Source organism: Pan paniscus, chromosome 21 (genome assembly GCF_029289425.2).
Source record: "Pan paniscus chromosome 21, NHGRI_mPanPan1-v2.0_pri, whole genome shotgun sequence".
NCBI lineage: Eukaryota > Metazoa > Chordata > Mammalia > Primates > Hominidae > Pan > Pan paniscus.
The window spans coordinates 37,667,938-37,686,079 of NC_073270.2; the positions used below are offsets into that span (position 1 = coordinate 37,667,938).

At 48.4% G+C, this 18,142-nt stretch overlaps 1 protein-coding gene across 1 annotated transcript in view; it reads left to right on the forward strand.

Moving 5' to 3' along the window:
• XKR7 (XK related 7) overlaps nt 1–18,142 on the forward strand; it is a 34,714-nt gene that overhangs the window by 1,731 nt on the left and 14,841 nt on the right. The window lies entirely within an intron of this gene.

An 18,142-nucleotide genomic window follows, 5' to 3' on the forward strand; every position in this document is an offset into this window, starting at 1 on the left:
ACAGAATGAACTTGCTTACTATATGATCTTAGGCAAGCCGCCCTCCTCCTTCCAAGCCTCAGTTTCCTCTTCTGTGAAATGAGGGAGAATCCCTACTCCTCTTATCTCATTGTCTTATCATTGCATTATTCTTACCTGTTGGGATGGTCAGGTGAGAGGTCTGCATGAGGGCCCTGCAGACTGTAACATTTTAAGAGTATGGGGAAAGCATGGAAAAAGTCACTCTAGAGATATAAAGGGTGATTACTGCTGTTGTTTTATTTATTCTGCTACTTGTTAACACATTCTGCCTAACTCAGAAGATTCAGTTTGGGGCTGAGGGTTGAAAACAGGACTCCTAGGGTTTGTCCCAGCTGCTCACTTGCTGTGTCACTCTTGTTGTGTTGTCGAATCTCTCTGCCTTTGTTTCCCTATGTATTCCTGCCAAGATGATGTGTATATTCCACCTAGCTTATCGTGGGGGAAAAGGGGGCGGAGCTCTATCCACACAAGGTGGTGTTATTATTATTAGCGTGACACATAAAAATATTCATGTCTACATCCAGGAACTAATCTGCATTTATCATTCTGTGCCCGAGTGGACAGATGGTGAAAGATATTTTTAGATTCTGAAATGGTAACTTCCTATTCTTGGTAGCCAAGCTTCATCCCCCTTTTCCTTCAGCCTAAAGTGGGCCAGATGCCCCTCGACTCACTGGCTATCCCCCCATTCAGAATCCACTTACAAGAAACTAATACTTCTCTTCTTTGTTAAGCATAAACTGAGCTTCCCTCAAATAGGGCAAAAATGGCCATGGGTGTGGGGTCCCAGGGGAGTAGCTAGAATTGCTAAGGATCCCCTCAGCTCTATGGTTTCTTGGATATGGATAAAAGGACTAGCTATTTCTACTATCTCCCATTTGCAAAATGAGGAGGCTGGGATGAGATAAGTTTGTAGGGATAACAATCTAATAGCTCTTAGGTTGAATGTGGCTTGTGGAAGTGTTTTGTGTGGCTTGCATAGTATTTTAAAAACCCAGAGTCGTAGCTTCCCTTTAAAAAAATTGGATCTAGCAGTATCAATCCTGTAACAATTTAGAAAGAGTCTATGTGCTCTAATTTGTCCATCTTTCCCTTTGATCATATCTGTACTATTTCACTTAGACATGAAAGCCCTAATTTACAGTTCTATAACAATTATTTTATTAAACACTGACTTTGTGCCAAGCCTACAAGTTGCCTTTTTACCTGCTTTATTTCCTGTACCCCTTCTAATCATCCTGTCATGTGGTTAGCATTATAATTTCTACTTGACAGATGAGGGAATGGAGACTCAAAGAGGGGGCATCCTTGTCCAAGGTCACACAGCTAGGAACTTGAAGAGCTGAGACTCCAGGCTCTCTGCCTTTAAAGCCTGAGTTCAATTTATCCACCTTGTAATTCTGCCACTAAAGTGTCCCTCAAGCTTAAAGAAGTATGAATCTGAGATTCCAAGATTCCAGTATGATAGAAAGTCAGGGCTTCTGTTGCACTGAGATAAGAATGTGAAAAGAGGGGCAGGGAGTTGAACTATGTGGGTGAGGATGGGAACAGTGTGTATTGTGGGGAAAAGGCTGGATTCGGGGGTGGTCTGGTCAGGAGGCTGACATCTTTATCCTAGTTTGTAACTATAGTTTGCTGGGTGACCTTGGGCAAGGCTCTTTCCATCTTTGGGTCTCGGTTTCCCTGTGTGTGAAATGAGATTCGATGTGATGACCTTAAGAGTTTCCCATTCCTGAAATTCTGACTCTGGATCTATTGCCAAAGCAAAAGCCTCTGGGCCCTTGCCCCCAAAATCTTTGGATTCTAAAATGGCTAAGGGCCTGGATAAATGGAGGGAAAACCCAGAGAAGGTGTAGAGAAGCTGCAGGGGCTGGCATTCCTAGAAATTAAGCAATGTTGGCCCAGCACATTTGCTTACCACGTGAGATGTTCCCACAGATGTTCTGAGTGGTGGGGCCTGGGGTAATGAAGAGGGAGATGTGTGATTGAGTCCTCCAGAATCACACCTGGGAGGCTAGGCAGTCACTCACCTCCTGATCCCATTTCCTCAATTCTGAATAAAATAATTATAATCATGAAGATATTTTTCAACCTCTTAGACTTGTAAAATGCTGAATTAAAAATTCAAATGCTTTGAGGACCCAGGCAGGTAACAGACCATAAGATACGAGGGGTATCAGACAAGAGGACATTCAGGGGCAAGTAGTGTCCGAGGAAAAGGGAAGCTCCAGCTGATCATGCCATGAGAAATCGTGGACCCAGTCTTGATTTCTCAAGAGAAATGGGAAATTGGGATTTTTCCGTGAACTCTCCAAAATTTAACTACTAATTAAAATGTTTAAAAATAGTGTCAACCAAAGGAAACATATTTATTAGCCTGTCTTCTTTGTAACCTCTGGTTTAGCTTTTCAAATTGATAAGGTCTTTTCATACAGAAGATTTTATTACTAATTTAAACATAAAATGAAGCTCTGAAGAGAGAGAGGAGGAGAAAGCATACACAGACACTGCACACCTACCATGTCCCCACAGGCCCTGTGTGAGTGTTTCAGGCATGTGATCTCATGTTACTCTGAAACCCTCCCCCCTGGTGACTATTGATATACCCATTTATCAGATAAGGAACCTTGTCCAAAAGTCACCCAGTGAGGAAGTGAGGAAAGGTGATCAGTCCCAAACCTAGCTCTATCTTTTACACCACACACTGGCTACTTTGGGACATGCCAGAACAATATCTTTGTGCACAGAGAGATTGAACCTCTGAGGGAACAGCAAACAGATCCTCTGGCAGGGCACGAAGCTGGCTGTGGCCTGGACACCAACCTGCAACTTCATCCCTCCCTTCCCTTTAAACTCTCTGAGCTGTTAAACTGCCCAGGGTTCTTAAGCTAATTAAAGTCCTAACCCTGTCCCCTCTGACCCTGTAGGCAGCAGAGCAGTAAGCCATGAATCCTGCTTTTCCTAATCTTGAGCTCAGTGGGCCCCAGCTTCACCCAGATAAGCATGGTTTGCTAAGCCAATTAGTGGGAGATGATCTGACATGGGATTCCTGCCAGGCTCTCAGGATCTGGGAACCCCAAAATGGGGAGAAAATTAGGCAATTGGGATTTGGGGGCCCTCCCTCTAATGCCCTCTCTATGCATAGGCCCAGACACTGCACTCTATGTCACCTAAGAAGCCCTGCATGACAGAGAAGTTCTGGAATGAGTTAGTGACCTATTGGAAGGAAATGTCAGGCTCTGGATTTCCCCTCTGGGAAACTACATTCTTGGCATAACGGTTGAGAGGGTTGAGAGCACGGACTCTAGATTCAAGTGTCCTCAGTTTAAATCCAGACTTTACTACTTCTTATATGTGACCTTGACAAGGCAAATAATCTCTCATCCGTTGTAAACTAGGGACCATAATTGTACCCACCCGCCTCTTAGGTTGTTTCAAGGTTTAATGAGATAATGTGTAAGGGTTCAGCAAAGGGCTCATTCCATCGTTAAATGCTCAGAAACTGCTGGCAATGATTAGTGCATTAGCTTGGGCTTTGCTCCCTGTGGAACAAAGGTTTGTTCACGGAGCACGTGGCAGGACAGCAAGGGGGTCCTGAAGTCCCTTGAAGCCATAATGACATGGCAGTCATTCATTTAATCTGCAGTCATTCTCAGCAGACATTTATTAAGCACCTGCTGTATACCAGGCACTGTTCTAAGTGCTGGGAATAGAGTGGTGAACAAGACAAAGTCCTTGCCCTCTTGGAGCTCAATAGCCTAATGAGGGAACCAATAAGAAAATAAACTATGATATATATTATATGGGATATATAATACCTGGGCCAGATCGTGATAAGTGCTATGGGGAAAAAAATGAAACAGGGCAGGGAGCTACTGGAGTGCCAGGGAGAGGTGTGACTCTTTGAGATAGGGTGGTCAGGGTGGACCTCTCCAAGGAGGTGGCATGTGGGCAAAGGGCTGCACGAGGTGAGGACAAGCTGTGTAGAGGTCTTGGGAAGGGTTTTGCAGGCAAAGGAAAAGGGAAGGGCAAGGAGAAGGCCTGTGTGGCAGAAATAGAGTGAGGGGAGCATGTTTGGAGATGCTGGTGGACAGATTGGCGGGGGCGAGGTCATGCAGGGCCTCAGAGGCCATGGCAAGGACTAGGGCTTTTACTCTTCATGACACGGGGAGCCCAGGATAATTTGGCCAGAGAAGGAACATGATCTTGACTTGTGTTTTGCATTGTCCACTCTGGCTGCTGGGTGGGGAATAGACTGGAGGGGCCGGGCACAGTGGCTCACGCTTGTAATCCTAGCACTTTGGGAGGCCGAGGCAGGCGGATCACGAGGTCAAGAGATCGAGACCATCCTGGCCAACATGGTGAAAGCCGGTCTCTACTAAAAATACAAAAATTATCTGGGCATGGTGGTGCGCGCCTGTAATCCCAGCTACTCGGGAGGCGGAGGCAGGAGAATCGCTTGAACCTGGGAGGTGGAGGTTGCAGTGAGCCGAGAGTGAGCCACTGCACTCCAGCCTGGGTGACAGAGCAAGACTCCATCTCAAGAGAAAAAGCATAAAAAAGAGAGAGAATAGACTGGAGGGAGGCAGAGTAAGCCTGGAGATGCATGAGGAGGTTGCTACAAAGATGCAGGAGAGAGACAATGGAGACTGGATCAAACTGTAGCAACAGGGATGGGGGTCTGCTTCAGGCTGAGCTAATGCGACCTCTTTCCTTCTTTGGTCCTCAGTCTCTCCACTGGGGCCAGAGTTAATGGTTCAGCATCCACTCTCTGGAATCAGCCATATCCTGCACCTGCCACTTTCTGTGATTTGGGACAAGTGGCATGACTTGTCTGTGCCTTGATTTTCTCATCTGCTAAATGGACACTCTAATAATAGCACCTATCATATGGTGCTTGAGGTAGTAGAAAATTAAATAATGTTTAGTGTTCAGCACAGTGCCTGGAACATAGGAAGTTCTCAACAATGATCATTAGACATTGTTATTTGTAAAACAGGTCAGGGGTTGGATTCCATCATTTTCAAACTGTGTTTTATAGCCCTGTCTCCATCATTTTAACCCAAGTATCTCTGAATGTCTCTTTTATGACATGTCTAAGATTTTGTTTTGAATAATCTGTCCTACAGCTGACACTTGTTTACAGCCCCCTGAACTCAGTGACCATCCATGAGGTTCCTCCCTGCTCTGCCTTTGTAGGGTTGTTCCAGTTTGGGCCTCACCACTCACCTCCTGGGAGACCCCTCTCCAGGAGGCTCTCCACCCCCACCCTGCCTCCTCCCCTTGCCCATCCAGCTGCCATGGACCATTAGAGCTGCTCCTAACAGACACAGCGGCGGCGGTTGGGCCCAGCGTCCCCTGTTTGATCTATAAAGACCACACAGGAGAAGCTCTGGGGAGTGGGAGGGCGGAGGGCTGCCAGGAAATGGCTTTGAACCCAGCAGCTGGGGCGCAGGTCCCTGGGGAGAGGAGGGAGGATGGTTGGGATCTTCTCTGGCCTCTCTGTTCACCACCCTGCCTTTGTTAGGGCATCCAAATTCCTCCCCTGGGAAATCCTATCAGCCTCCGGCTATCACCCCCAACCCCCAATCCCGCCTCCACCTGCAGGCAGAGCGATGGCTCCCCTATGTCCCTAGAGCAAGTCCCTGTGCTTTAGCCTGGCTTTGAGGCCCTTTGCCCCCTGATCTTTTGTCTTTCCTCCCTGCTCTACCCACATGACAACCTGCTCCCCACCCCCTTGCTCTCCACTGCCTGCAGTCCTTCCTCCAGCAACACCCAACACCAGTTTCCAGTCTCCTCCCAGTGAAATTCTGCACGTCCTTCCAGGCTGAGCTCAAATGCCACCTCTTCTAAGAAGCTTTCTCTGAACAAATTCCACACATGCTACCCTCTGCCCCCCAGAAGCCACCTCCCACTCACTCAACCAGGCAAAAGTCATTGTTCTAAAGTGGAAAATGTTTGGCTGTTTTGTCTGTTGATCAAAAAGTTATACATTCTTGTTGAAACCTCAGGCAATATAGAAAAGGCATAAAGAGATTCCCCTCTGCTCATTATCTCTTGGGGCGGGAGGGGTGGGGTCAGGGGAGATTTCCACTTATTAAGTAGATATTTCTTGCATTGCTTGAAGATTTTGCCTCTGGTTTTTAATTAGCTAAAAAAATGCATGTATAGATTTGTCTATTTTTTAAAAATCAGTATAAAAATGAAATTTATTATACTTACTGTTGATTAAGACTTAGATTCGATCATTTCTCTTGACAATCCTGCCAGGTAGAGACTGCGAGGATGAAGAAGAAGAACTGTAGACCCAAAACCCTGGCTCTGCCACATATGAGCTGTGTGGCTTTGAGCAAGTCACTTAACCTTTCTGGACCTCAGCTTTCTCATCTGTGAAATGGGCATCATAACAATCCCTACCCAGGTCTCCATTGTGAAGGCTGATTCAATTAATATATATGTGCTCTGCACAGTACTCAGCACATAGTGGTGCTCAGTTAGTGTTTGCTAGCATTATTGGCCCCATTTTACAGATGTGGAAATTGAGGCACAGAGAAGAGTGGCCTTCCAATTCATAAGGAGCAAAGCTAGGGTTTGAAGCCATGAGGTCAGGCTCCCAAACCCACATGTGGAACCACCAAACTATACTGTCTTCTGCTAGTTAAGTGTATTCTTACAAACAATCAATCATGTATTGTTTAGAGAAGCAGAAGAAAAAATATCAGAAAAGTATTTTTATTTTTATTTTTATTTTTTTGAGACAGAGTCTCGCTCTGTCTCCCAGGCTGGAGTGCAGTGGCTCGATTTCGGCTCACTGCAACCTCTGCCTCCCCGGTTCAAGCGATTCTCCTGCCTCAGCCTCCTGAGTAGCTGGGATTACAGGTGCCCACCCCCACACCCAGCTAATTTTTGTATTTTTAGTAGAAACAGGGTTTCACCATATTGGCCAGACTGGTCTCGAACTTCTGACCTCAGGTGATCCACCTGCCTCGGCCTCTCAAAGTGCTGGGATTACAGGCGTGAGCCACCACACCTGGCCAGAAAAGTATTTTTAAATTTGTATTTTAATGTAAAGTCCCCACTGTTAACATTCTGGGTTCTTCCCCTCAGACTTCCTCCCCAGGCACAATTACTCATTCCTTTTTACCCCACAGCACTGATCACATTTTGTTGTGATCATCTACCCACCTGGCTGGCTTTCCCGCTGGATCACAAGCCCCTGGGGAGTTGAGGCTTTGTCCCTTTTTCTTTCTGTCTCCCATGGTGACTAGCACAGAGTAGATCCTCTGTTACTGTTGGTGGTCTTGCACCCAGCCAGCTCTAGTGAGGTCTATGGTGGGTTCTTGCAACATGAAGCCAGTTGAAGCTGGCTTTTGGTCTGTGGATGAAGTGCAGGGTGCTGAATGTGCGAGCTTTCTGCAGTTGTGGACACAGCACTGAGGTCTGTTAGGCCTACATCCACAGCCTTTAAAACTGTCCACGGCCTAAGGCTAAGGAAAGAGGAGGTAGTAGGAACAACCCTGGGTTGGGTTCCCAGAATGATACAGTTGTGGCTGACTTAGGAGATGGAGGAAGTCAAGTTCCTTGTATGCAGTAGGTACTCAATAAATGTTGGTGTGAACTGGATTGAACCTTTGAGATCAGAATCTTGGACAAGTCACTTCGCACCTAGGGTTCAGTTACTCCATCTGTAAAGTAACTTCAGAATTCTGGTGAGTTTTCCTAGGACTTGGACAAGAAAGCAGAGTAGCTGAGAGCTTGGGGCACCAGCGCAGATCAAGGAGCCATGACATCCTAGTTGCGTGACCCTGGGGAAGTTGCTCCACCAGCCACAGCTCCTGTCTCACCTGTGAAATGGGGATAGTGATAGTATCCACATCTTAAGGTTCTTATAAGGATGTCTTGAGATAATGTAAATGCACAGGGCTTGTCACATAGTATATGCCCAGAAAACATCTACTACAATGACTATTATTATTGGCCCAAGTCACAGCCCATCCTACTTGCTTAGTAACAAGATGGGGTTAGGACAGGGGCATAAGGGGTCCTAACTCTCACCCACTGACCCCCTATCGAGGAAGGAGAGTTGTTCTATGGCTCCAGAGATACTGTGAGGGCAGATGCGAACTCAAAGTAAAGGGAGGCACAGTCTTTGGAATAGAAGCAAGAACACACTGTCAATCAGGCTGTTCCCGAGGGTGTGAACTCCACATCAGCAGAGGTGTCCAGATGGAAGTGGCTAACTTTGGCAGGGATGCTGTAGCAGGGCCTCTTGCTTCAGTCTGGAGGATAAACTAGATGATCTCTAAAGCCCCTTAGTTCTGTGTCTGTAGCTCTATCCTTGAGACTTTATGATACTCGCTTCCATGATGTTTAACCACCAGACCACAGGTTGCAAATCAGTGGCCTATGGGCAAATCCAGCCTCAAGAGTGTTGGTTTGGTCCGCAAAGGACTTTTTTCTCCTACTTTTTTTTTTTTTTTTTTTGCTTTTTGAGATGGTCACGCTCTGTTGCCTAGGCTGAAGTGCAGTGGCACGATCTCAGTTCACTCTAGCCTCCGCCTCCCAGACTCAAGCGATCCTCCTGCCTCAGCCTCCTGAGTAGCTAGGACTACAGGTGCACACCACCATGCCCAGCTAATTTTAAGACAATTTTTTTGTAGGGGCAGGGTCTCACTATATTGCCCAGGCTGGTCTTGAACTCCTGGGCTCAAGTGTTCCTCCTGCCTTGGCCTCCCAAAGTGCTGGGATTGCAGGCGTGAGCCACTGTGCTGGTTCTTCTCCTACTTTTTATTAAAACCTTTTATTGCAGAAAAATTTAAACACTTGAAAAAGTTGAGGAAATGGGATAATGATCCCCTACCACCTCTCTTCAACAATTATTGATTCCTGGCCAACCTTGTTTTATCTAGGGCAGCACCATCCAGTAGAACTTTCTGCAGTCATGAAAATGTCCTATATCTGCACTATCCAATATAGTAGCCACTATAGAGGACTTGGCATGTGGCTGGTATGACTGAGGAACTAAATTTTAAACTCTTTACTTGTAATTATTTACTTGTAATTAATCAAAATCTAAATAATCATACATGGCAAGCATTGAACATGTAGGTGTTGGAGAGCATAGTTGCAGGCCCCACCCCATTTCCTTCCCTTCCGTGTTATTTTCAAGCAAATTTCAAACATCTCTAAAAAGATAGACTTCAAAAACATCGCTAAGTTGCTGGGCATGGTGGCTCATGCCTGTAATCCCAGCACTTTGGGAGGCCGAGGTGGGAAGATCACTTGAGGTCAGGAGTTCAAGACCAGCCTGGCCAACATGGTGAAACCCTGTCTCTACTAAAAATACAAAAATTAGCTGGGCATGGTGGAACACGCCTGTAGTCCCAGCTACTCAGGAGGCTGAGGCAGGAGAATTGCTTGAACCTGGGAGGCGGAGGTTGCAATGAGCTGAGATCACACCACTGTACTCCAGCCTGGGCGACAGAGTGAGACTCTGTCTCAAAAAAAAAAAAAAAATTGTTAAAATATGTAATACTGCTATCACACCTACAAAATGGAATTATGATTTCTTTTTTTCCTTTCTTTTTCTTTTTTTTTTAAAGAGAAGGTTTCACTCTGCCACCCAGGCAAGAATGCAGTGCCACAATCATGGCTTACTGAAGCCTGGAACTCTTGGGCTCAAGAGATCCTCCCACCTTGGCCTCCCAAAGTGCTGGGATCACAGGCATAAGCCACTACACCAGCCTAATTTCTTAAAAATTCATATGGTATTTCTTTAATTTATTGTGAACATTTCCAAATTGAGATTTTCCCCTTGTTTTTCTTTTTGCATAAATATCCTAATATCCACCTATTCTTGAAAAATTGAAACTCCAGCCATGTTGGGCTCATATTCTCCCAGGGCATCAGTTGGCTGGAACTGACAGGTGGCTGCCTCTGTAGACAGGCCACATAGTTCCCCAGTCCCTCATAATGACAGCAGCTGAGCCCCTTTAAGCATTGGCATTTGAGACCCTGGCTACCATGTAGAATCTCACACCCAGACTAGGGGCAGATACAAGTGATGTTTTCTCCCTGCCTTGGTCCCGTGATACCTTCAGATGCCATCAGGAGGATGGAATCTAACCCCCCTCCCACTGGCTTATGACATACCAAATCCACATGAGGATATCAAGCAAAGAGAGAAAGGGGGAACAAAAGGCCTTGGGCTAGAGTATGGGGTCCTGGGTTTTAGTCTCTGCTCTGCACCCATTTCACAGATGGGGAAACTGAGGTCCAGAGAGGAGAGGAGAGCTGGCTGCACTCATACAGTGAGGGATGTGGGAGGCCAGAACCTAGTCCCCAAATGCTTTGCTGAAGAGGGGCTGCCCATTCCTCTGCTGTGCAAAAGAGGGACGCTGGCTGGGAGCTGATGAGGGTGAGTGGGATGGGAGAGGGTCTCAGCTTCTCAGTTAGGGCCTAAAATTAGTGGCTGGGAAATGTTTGGCTTTAGCCCAGAAAAAAAAAAAAAAAAAAAAAAAGAGGTGCTGTGACTCTGTAGGGGGCTGCTAAGGAGGAGGGAGACAGCCCAGCTCCAGCTCCCAGCACCACATGAAATGGGAGCCAAACGTGTAAAATCACATTCTTTACTGACATTTATGACTCATTTGGCTGACAACCCCAGGAAGGTCCTATTTTGTATTCTTGCAGGAGCACTCAACATTAAGGGGTAGGCAGATGGGGAGGGGGCCTCAGGGTCATCCCCCCAACCCCCCGCAAAAGCTTCTGGGCTTCATTGCAGGTGAGGAGGCTATATAGCTGGGAACCCAATGTTTCCTAGAGAACCCATAGACCAGATTTGGGTTCCCATGCCCCACGGTGAAATGGGGGAGTTGGCCAGCCCTGATTTGGGATGCAACTCTGATGCTTTCTGGCCATGTGACCTCGGGCAAGTCATTTCTCTAATGGCTCTAGACTCTATTCCCCTGTGTCTGGGCCATCCTTACCTCTCACCTGGTAACTGGTCTCCTGTCTTTCACTCTTGTCCTCCTGCAATCTGTTCCCCACAGCCAGGATGCTTCCTCTGACATGCAGAAGTGGTATCTAATCTTGTCACTTTCCTGTTTAAAACCTTCCTGTGGCTCTCCATCACTCTTAAGATAAAGACCAGGCCGGGCATGGTGGTTCACACCTGTAATCCCAGCACTTTGGGAGGCCAAGGCAGGAGAATTGCCTGAGCTCAGGAGTTCGAGACCAGCCTGGGCAACGTAGAGAGACCTTATCTCTACTAAAAATTTTAAAAAATATATCCTGGCATGGTGGCATATGCCTATGTTCCCAGCTACTCAGGGGGCTGAGGTGGGAGGATTGCTTGAGCCCAGGAGGTCGAGGCCGCAATGAGCTGTGCTCTCATCACTGCACTCCAGCCTGGGTAACAGAGTGAGACCCTGTCTCAAAAAAAAAAAAAAAAAACAAAAAAGGCCAGGTGCTGTGGCTCATGCCTGTAATCCTAGCACTTTGGGAGGCACAGGGAGGTGATCACTTGAAGTCAGGAGTTTGAGAACAGCCCCATCAACATGGTGAAACCCTGTCTCTACAAAAAAAAAAAAAAAAAAAAAAAATCAGCTGGGTGCAGTTGCCCACGCCTGAAGTCCCAGCTACTTGGGATGCCCCTGAGGCAGAAGAATCACTTGAACCCGGAGGGCAGGGGTTGCGGTGAGCTGAGGTGGCGCCACTGCACTCCAGCTTGGGCAACAGAGCAAGACCCTGTCTCAACAACAACAACAACAACAAAAAAGATAAAGACCAGCCAGGCACGGTGGCTCACGCCTGTAATCCCAGCCCTTTGGGAGGCTGAGATGGGTGGATCACCTGAGGTCAGGATTTTGAGATCAGCCTGGCCAACATGGCAAAACCCCATCTCTACTAAAAATACAAAAATTAGCCAGGTGTGGTGGCATGTATCTGTAATCCCAGCTACTTGGGAGGCTGAGGCAGGAGAATCGCCTGAACCTGGGAGGTAGAGGTTGCAGTGAGCCGAAATCGTGCCACTGCACTGCAGCCTGGGCAACAGAGTGAGACTCTGTCTAAAAACAAACAAACCAACAAACAAACAAAGAAAAAACAAAAGATAAAGACCAAATACCATGGTTCACGTCTCCACTTCATGTCGTGCTTTCTTCCCTTCCTTCTCCCTCCTTCTCTGACAGCAGCCATTCTGACCACTTACTGCTCCCTCCCACTTCAGGACTTTTGCCTATGTTGTTTCCTCAGCCAGAGGCTCCCTTCCCTGCCTCCTTTACCTGGTTAACTCCTATGTCTGCTTCAGATCATGGCTCAGTAGTCACCTCCTCTAGAAAGCCTTCCCTGACTGCCACACCCTTCCCAAGCTAGGCCTGGCTGTCCTCCAATAGCACTGCCATCCACAGTGCTGAAGCAGGGACCTCTGTTTGGAGCATTTCTGGAGCCCATGGAACATGCTTGTTGTTACATGTTTACTTGATGATTTAGTTAATCTTCAGGTCCCCATTAAACTGAGTTCCACCGGTGGGTTGGGTCTGTCTTGCACACCATTGTGTCCACGAGCCATTTTAGCACAGTTTGGGGTACATAGAAGGTACTCAAAAGTGCTTGGTGGACTGGGCATGGTGGCTCATGCATGTAATCCCAGTAGTTTGGGAGGCTGAGGTGGGCGGATCACCTGAGGTCAGGAGTTCGAGACCAGCCTGGCTGACATGGCGAAACCCTGTCTCTACTAAAAATACACAAATCAGCTGGGGTGTGGTGGCGCATGCCTGTAATCCCAGCTACTCGGGAGGCTGAGGCAAGAGAATCACTTGAATCCAGGAGGTGGAGGTTGCAGTGAGCTGAGATCGAGCCACTACACTCCAGCCCAGGCGACAGAGAGACTCTGTCTCAAAAAAAAAAAAAAAAAAAGGGCTTGGTGAATAAATGTCAAATGAACCTTCCCTTTTCTGACACTAAGTTTCCTCATCTGGAAAATGGAGATTATGTCCATGAACCTCACAGGACCACAGTGAAGATTTTAGCGAAGTACATATAAAAGGTATTTGATGAGTGGTAGTTATTTTCTGGGGGGCAGGCAGAGACCCCAAAGAATACTTGCCCTGTGAACCTGTCCCAAAGGTGCTTTCTGACCCAGTGTCCCTCGGGGACAGGTTCAACAAGCACCAGGGGAAAGCCAGCCTAGGAGTGGGTCTCAGCTGTGCCAGAAACCAAACTTCCTTCTTACTGATGGGGCCTCTGATTCAAAAAGCTCCTTGAAACCTTCCATTGATCAAGTGCCCAACACTGAGCTGGGCGTTTTACACACATTACTACTTTCTGATTTCACAGCCACCCTGTAAATGGGTATTGGGCTGATGCGTCCAGAGAGGGGAGGCAACTTGTCTGGGGCTACATAGTCAGTAAGAGATAGGGCTAGGATCTGAGCCCAGGCCTGACTCTCTCACCTGGGTTCTTTCCCTCTGTTCTCGGCCACTTTTACTTAAGAAGTTTACAAAGCAGAGTTTATAAAGTATAATCACTCTCTTCATTCATTCACTCACTCAACAAATGACTGTACATTAACGATGTGCCAGGCACTGGGCATGTAGCAGAGGACACCATAAACATGGTCCCCACTCTCATGGAGCCTGCAGTGCTAGGGGAAAGACAGGCAATAAATATGTAAACAAGTAAATGAGATGGTTTCAGGTTGTGATATGTGTTACTTAAAAAAACAGGGTAACATGACAGAAAGTGACCAGAGGGGCTGCAGAAGTGCTTTGCGGGGTTACAGGCAGTGGTGAGGGGGATGGCTGGGAAAGCTCTCTGAAGAGGTGACATTGAGCTGAGATGGGAGAATGAGAGTTTGACAGGCGTTAGTGAGGACCTTTCTAGGCAGAGGCCCTGGGGTTGGAGTGAGCTTGGTGTGTTCAGGAAGCAGGAGCTGGAGCATGGGAGAGAGGGAGGGTGGTGGGAGAGGGTCCCCGGGAGGGACAAAGGTTGTGTCCTCCTGGGCCTCAAGGGTCATGGTGAAGAGTTAATTTTAAAAGTAGTGGGGGCCGGGCACGGTGGCTTATGCCTGTAATCCTAGCAGTTTGAGAGGCCGAGGCAGGCGGATCACCTGAGGTCAGGAGTTCGAGACCATCCTGGCCAATAGGGCAAAACCCTGTCTCTACTAAAAATACAAAAATTAGCCAGGCATGGTGGCAGGCGCTTGTAATCCCAGTTACTTGGAAGGCTGAGGCAGGGAGAATTGCTTGAACCCAGAAGGCAGAGGTTGCAGTGAGCCAAGATCGTGCTATTGCACTCCAGCCTGGGTGACAGAGCAAGACTCTGTCTCAATAAATAAATAAATAAATAAATAAATAAATAAATAGCGGGGAGTGGACAGGCACAGTGGTTCACTCCCAGCACTTGGGAGGCCGAGGCAAGTGGATCCCTTGAGGTCAAGAGTTTGAGACCAGCCTGACCAACATGGTGAAACCCTGTCTCTACTAAAAAACAAAAATTAGCCAGGCGTGGTGGCACACACCCGTAATCCCATCTACTTGGGAGGCTGAGGCACGAAAATCACCTGAACCCAGGACGTGGAGGTTGCAGTGAGCCAAGATCATGCCACTGCATTCCAGCCTGGGTGACAAGAGCGAGACTCCATTTCAAAAAAAAAAAACAAGTAGTGGGGAGTGGCCTGCCCTTACCTAGGAGTTTACAAGATCCCCCTGCTGTTGTGTGAAGATGAGGCTTGAAGAGGGCAAGGATGGAAGCAAGCACCCCAGGGAAGCTGCCGGAATGAGGTGGCTTGGACCAGGGTGTTGACACCAGGGTAGAGAGAAGGACTTGGTTTCAGGACATAGCTGTGGAACATTAATGTTATCAGAGTTGGATGGGTGGGGAGGGGCTTGATGAACATCCCTTGGTGTAGACAAGAATCAGTTACTTGGGCCCATTTTATAGAAGAAGATTGAGGCCCATCGAGGAGCTGGGCTTTCCTGGAATCACCTTGGTCTCCTGACTCTTCACTTACTATTGTTGCCTGTCTCCCAGTTTTCTCTAAACCCATATAATCCCAAGTGAAACCTGAGGTCCATTGTGTCTTACCGGGGTCCTATCAGGATCCTGCTGGGCAGCCGTACTGCACACCTTCCAGGCGAGGGAAGCTGCCACGTAGGCAGCCGAGGCAACAGGGGAATCCCGTGGGATGAGACTTGTCCTTCCTCATCCCTGCTCTGGCTCAGGTGGCCATGAAGAGCCAGGGCTGAGTCCTAGATCTGGCACTAACTTGCTGTGTGACTTGGGACAAGTCCTGGTCCCTTTCTAGGTCTGTTTCTCATCTGTGAAATAAGGATAATGGTAGTCCCCACTTCAAAGATTTGTTAAGAGGGATGGATACGTTCATATGTATAAAAAGTCTCAGCACAGCCTGTCATCCAGTTGGGACTCAGTAAGTGTGAGCTGTTATCCTCATTAGTAACCACTGCACACTGTCCCCCTGCAGACCTACAGACTAACTATGGGCTCAGCTGGGGGGATGTCCTACCCCTGCCCATCAGTCCTGGCTCTCCCATCTGCCTCCCAGCCCCACCCTGTTCACTCTGTAGGGATCTGCAGACCCTGGCCCGCATTGAGACTAGGGAGCTAGCCAGCATGAGGGTGGTTCCTGGATGGAGAGGCAGCGGGGGAGCCGCTGGAAGCTGCTGTGTGTTTGGCCCAGAACTGTGAGGGGGAGTGGGGAGGGGCGAGAACACACACTCGGAAATGCTGAGACCGACAGATGGAGGAGCTGAGGATGTGAGAGACACAGACAGACAGAGAGAGACCCAGAGTCAGGGAGAGGAGGAGCAGGCAGGGGAGGATGGCCAGAAAACTGGCAGTCACACCAAGCCACGAGCTGAGCAACAAATCAGCAGATGGACCAAGCAGTCGAGGGACTAAAAGACACAGACAGACAGACCACCAAGTGGACCTAGCATCCAAGACACAGACAGACCACCGAACAGATCCAGTATCCAAAGCACAGACAGACAGACCACCAAGCAGACCCAGCATCCAAGACACAGACAGACCACCAAGTGGACCCAGCATCCAAGACACAGACAGACAGACTACCAAGCAGACCCAGCATCCAAGACACAGACAGACAGGCAGACTACCAAGCAGACCCAGCATCCAAAACACAGACAGACCACCAAGCGGACCCAGCATCCAGACACAGACAGACAGACAGACAGACAGACAGACTACCAAGCAGACCCAGCATCCAAGACACAGACAGACAGACAGACTACCAAGCAGACCCAGCATCCAAGACACAGACAGACAGACCACCAAGCAGACCAAGCATCCAAGACACAGACAGACCACCAAACAGATCCAGCATCCAAGGCACAGACAGACAGACAGACCACCAAGCACACCCAGCATCCAAGACACAGACAGACAGACAGACCACTAAACAGATCCAGTATCCAAGGCACAGACAGACAGACCACCAAGCAGACCCAGCATTCAAGACACAGACAGACAGATCACCAAGCAGACCCAGCATCTGAGACACAGACAGACAGACCACCAAACAGATCCAACATCCAAGACACAGACAGACAGACCACCAAGCAGACCCAGCATCCAAGACACAGACAGACAGACCACCAAACGGATCCAGTATCCAAGGCACAGACAGACCACCAAGTAGACCCAGCATCCAAGATACAGACAGACCACCAAGTAGACCCAGCATCCAAGACACAGACAGACAGACAGACAGAGAGACAACCAAGCAGACCCAGCATCCAAGACACAGACAGACAGACCACCAAACAGATCCAGTATCCAAGACACAGACAGACAGACAGACAGACCACCAAGCCAACCCAGCATCCAAGACACAGACAAACAGACGACCAAGCAGACCCAGCATCCAAGGCACAGCAGACAGACAGACCGCTAAACAGATCCAGTATCCAAGGCACAGACAGACAGACCACCAAACAGATCCAGTATCCAAGGCACAGACAGACCACCAAGTAGACCCAGCATCCAAGACACAGACAGACAGACCACCAAACAGACCCAGCATCCAAGACACAGACAACAGACCTCAAAGCGGGCCCAGTATCAAGACACAGACACACAGACCTCCAAGAGGACCCAGTATTAAGACACAGACAGACAAACAGACCACCAAGCAGACCCAGCATCCAAGACACAGACAGACAGACCACCAAGTAGACCCAGCATCCAAGACACAGACAGACAGACCACCAAGTAGACCCAGTATCAAGACAGACAGAAAAGCAGACCTCGTATTCACAGGATAGACAGGCTGTCTGGCATCCAGGGGACAGAGACTGAAGCTCCTGGCCTCTAAGGGCAGGCAGACAGGCTGACCCAGGATCACAGGGTCAGACCAATAGGACATAGTATCTGAGAGACTATGTGACCCACAGTCCAAGGGACAGGATTCCAGGATTTTGGAACTGAGCCAGGGACTGAGCCAGGATTCCAGGGCGAGACTGACTGACTAACAGACTCCTGACAGAAATGCAGGAATGATAAATAGGCTGGCCCTGCATTCAAGGGACAGACACAATAGACAGGCTGATCTGAGCCACAGACAGAGACAATGACTCAGGATCTGAGGTCAAAGGGATGGGTCCAGGCTTGGGCCCAGGTTTGACTGTCTGAATGGACTGAGGTGCAGGCCAGAAACTCTGACCTAGAACCAGAGACTTGGGGTGACTCAGGAACGAAGAACAGGAGAGAGATGGGGTGATGCAGACGTTGCCAGAAGCTTCCTGGCTTCTCAAGAACATGGGATCCCCTCGTCCTTTTCCCCTCCTGCCCATTAGAGAGCAGCCCCCAAACTCTGGGGGACTGGGGGACACTGGAAATTTCCTGTGAGGAGGGTAGGATGGGCCTGGGGAGAAGGGAATGAGCTCCTATTCATTTCTCGATCCTGCCACCTGTTCACGGAGGCAGTGGGGTTCAGAAGAGACAGGTTTTTGGGTCCCTGACAGGAGGGATTTCATACTCTAGCTTCTACTCTTCTCTCTAGGTGTGGCTTTTTTGCTCCCACTTGTACACTTTTGAGATGTACACTCATCTGCTCTTCCAGTTTCTTCCCAGACAAGCTTCT